We start from the raw sequence: 4,143 nt of genomic DNA, 5'->3' as shown, positions 1-4,143 counted from the left end.
AATGAACATTATGTGAATTTGGTCTCTCAAAATATTATGTGATACTATATTCACCCTCTTGTAATGATACGTAATGATATAATACCTACATGATGGGATGGAGTGAGGTGAATGACGTAGATATGGTGACACAGTATACACTATTCTTGACCTTCTGACCATGCGTCAGAAGGAGGCTCATCTGCTTCTGGACTTGCTTGATTGGGTTAACTGAACAGAAACCCAAGAAAACAAAAGCTCAGGGAAGGCAGACTAGTGTAAAAGTGACAGGAAGTATTTGGCAGATTCAACACCAGAAGAAGCAATATATTAACAACTGAAGGCACTGAAACATCAAAACCTGTCTGTTACACATTGAATATCATTACACCATATGATCTTTGCCCTGGAATCTACAATTTTATGCCAGTGATTAAAAATCCTATTGTTTTCACAGGAGTTTCTTCAAACTCTTATTAATAAAAAGCATTCCGGTTCCTAAACACATTGATCTAATTCTGAGGTTCTAAAGCAACTTTTGAAAATCCTTTCAGTGACAACCATCAGAGAAATGGAAAGCATATTTTATATCTGGCTCAAAGGAAAAGGTCTCCCATTCAGTGTCACAAATGCAAGCTCAGTATAGAATACTGCATCATGAAATGTTACATTAAGGCCTGCTTATGTCTATCCCCAGCCCCAAGACACATGATTAGAACTCAACCATCACTACATTAAAAAAAAAATTATATGAATATATCACATTGACGGGCTGTTCATTCCCTTCTCTGTGTGTGACATTTCCCCATTCTTAATGGAAATTCTCATTGATTAACTTAATCTTGTTACGCTTTTGCTAAGTAAATTAATATGCTTAGGATGTTAAATTGGAGAATCCCTGTTCATCTGCTTTAACTTCATATTTTCACCAGGTTGACAGATTAATTTCTAAGAAAAAACCATTAGCAATAGTCTCCTCCCTGCTATTAAACATGACATATAAAATGAAAATAATTTGAAACAGCTGGAGCAAGACTTTCCAGGATAATGCGTAAGGACTATGCCAAGTGAAACATGAATCCATATCATTGTGTTGGGATAAGGTTTTCTATACAGTATGAAGTTCGACGTAACTTTTAGAGAATTGTCACATATCACTAGAATGGAATGTACAACAATGGAAAGCAGTTGCAGGTCTCCACTGATCTTAGTCAACTGCAAAATAAAAAAAAGAGAGAGAGACTAGAAACTTAGGAGAAGTGACTAAAAGGATAATAAATATTTGATACACTTTTAGTATAATTGCCTTTTGCTACAAATCATTGCCATTTGTCTAAAATCAATCAGATTTTAATTTTTATGTTTAGAAATCACTAAAAGCACACTACCTTAAGTTAAATATTTATTAGAAATTCATTTCCTAATATATATTATTACCAACCAACTGGACTTTTTATTCTTTTTAATGTTTATTTATTTGTTTTGAGAGAGAGAGACAGAGACAGAGAGAGAGAGCGAGCACACGCAAACCTGTGAGGGGCAGAGAGAGAGGGAGAGAGAGAATCCCCAGCAGGCTCCACATTCAGTGTGTAGCCCGATGTGGGGCTCCATCTCATGACTGTGAGAGCATGACCTGAGCTGAAATCAAGAGTTGGACACTTAACTGTCTAAGCCACCCAGGTGTTGCCCACTGGACTCTAAGAGGAAATACTGAACTCTTAAATCTTAGAGTTGCTGAAAATAATAGTAAAGTATTTACAGGCAAATTGACATGTTACTTAGGATTTGCTTATTTTAAATAATCGATGAGAATTTCCATAAAGAATGGGGAAATAGAGTACCCAGAGAAGAGGATGAACAGCCCGTCAATATGATATATTTCTAAAGAGAGAATTGAGTAGAGAAGGTCCAACTAGCTATGTGTTGATAGTTGTGGAAGCTGGGGGATGAGTACATGAGGGTTTTCAGATTCCTCAATCTTACATATTTGCCATCCACAAAATGGGTGTTCTTTTAAGGAAAGACCTCTATAGCATTTATTTAAACTACCTCTAGTGACAGCATATGTAAACATATGTTTGAGAGAGAAACAAAGAAAAGAATATTCAAAATGCTGAGATTACTTTGTTTCTCAATAAATGGGAAAGCACTTCTCAAGAAAATACTGAAGACAGGAAAGGAAAACTAAACAGATGTACGGGTCAACAAAAGGAACCTAGAGATGAACAGCGAAACTTTACAAATTGTGAGAGCTTCAGGAATTCTCATTCTGGTTCCTTCTGAGCAAACTGCAACTAAGAATGGAACTCCACACAGTTGGTGGTTAGTTTGTTGATTAACAAAAAGTTGTTGTGTACATATTATGTGCCAACCACGATACTAGGTGCTGAGAATACCAAGCACAAAAGCTTGCCCTTTCATGAGAGAGACAGATATTCAAATAAATGATGACAATATAGATAGTAACTTGTGTAGCAGGATTATGAATAATATACAGGAGGAGAGAGAACAACCTAATTCTTTATAGGTAAGACTGTAGCAGATTTATGAAAGAGCTGATAGAACACATGATGTCTTATTTCTAAAGTTATCTGTGTCACAAATCATTGATTTGGGAAAAAAAATCCTATTCAAATTAGATTTTCAAAAAGATACACCATAAAGATACAGAGAACACTGTATCTTAACAGAGAACTGCAGAAAACAGGAATAATTGCAGAAACTTCAGGAACCCAATTGCAGAAAATATGAAAAATACAGAAAAATAAACAATTATCAGACGGGAATGCTATGGCCACATAACTTCTCATCTCCACACCTTTTCTGTACTCACTTCCATTTCTTTCTACAAACCAGCTTCTCTCCTCACTCATATGCTTTCATATGAACCATATAATGGCTACCCTGAAGTGAAAGGAAACCTGCATAATTGCAGCCCAGTTTCCTACAATTAATGGACTTAGCCCCTAGGATCTCATTTCAAACTGTCTGGAGAGGGAATTTCATGAGTCATATTGGCATCAAGTTCTCTCCTTCAAATAATCTGCTGTGGAACAAGGAGGTGAGACTATTGGAGCTAAGCCCTTTTACACTGTGGCTCAGGTGTAGTCTCTCAGAAAGGAGCCTTGTACTGGTAACTACTTCCTGGTGAAGGGTTGTTTCCACTACTTGCTCGATATGTGTGTTATGGAAATTAATACGACCCTAACTTAAAGCTCTCTGAAACTGCTAAAAAAGTGAGCTCTCTGGTAATATTATACTACACTATGTTAACATAAGCTTGTGTTTTGAAAAAAAAATCAAATGATAAAAAACAATTTAAGAAAGACAGAAAGTCCCTCATTTTGTTAAAAGGAGATTTGTTGATACTTTTTGATAGATTACCAAAACAATACAGAGGTAACAAGAAAAACAGCACGAAGGTAGGAGTAAGTTTTAACTCATTTTAATGAAATTTCCCCAACCTCAATTCCTTAGGGTTCATAAAGATTAGAAAATAATTATATAAAGATACAAATGCCATGGTGCTATACTTCATCTTTCTTAAATCTAAAGATTATATGATATTGTATTCAGAAAGGACAATGTTTTTTAACACAGAAAAAGTCATTAGTTATGTTTATACCATGTACAGATTTCAACAAAATAGATTTTGTAAGCAAGAAAGGATAAAAAAGTTAAAAATTATTCAGAGTCAAATGTGTTTCAATTTCTTTGCCAGGGACAGTTTGGTTAACATTTCTCTAATACTTCAGCATATAAAACATACATTCTTGAGTAGTTTGCGGCAATAATGCGACCATAAGAGGGATTATGTGTGCAAGAAATAATGTCAGATCAACAGAGGAGGTATCAGGAAAAATCTTGTGATGGGGAAGAGATAACCCCAAAATACCATCTTGCCCATAGAGTATGAGACTAAATTAAAGCAAAACAAAGTAAGTCAAAAGGGACACAGACATACACACAAGTACCACCACCACCAATGAAATATTAGAGATAAACTATCATCTAGATGTATCAAATTACAGAGTTTTAGAAAGTTATCTAGGCCACTCATGAAAGGGAATTCTGATAAAAATAGAAATTTAAGAAGTGGCTTACAAATAACCCTATACCAAAAATTAACTGAAAAGACCAAACAGAAGTTAGAGGAGAAAGAGA

The sequence above is a fragment of the Lynx rufus genome, unplaced genomic scaffold, assembly GCF_022079265.1.
Source record: "Lynx rufus isolate CCGP_SWC_20201006 ecotype Redwood Valley unplaced genomic scaffold, mLynRuf1.p SCAF_5, whole genome shotgun sequence".
Taxonomy (NCBI): Eukaryota; Metazoa; Chordata; class Mammalia; order Carnivora; family Felidae; genus Lynx; species Lynx rufus.
This window is presented reverse-complemented; position numbering follows the sequence as displayed.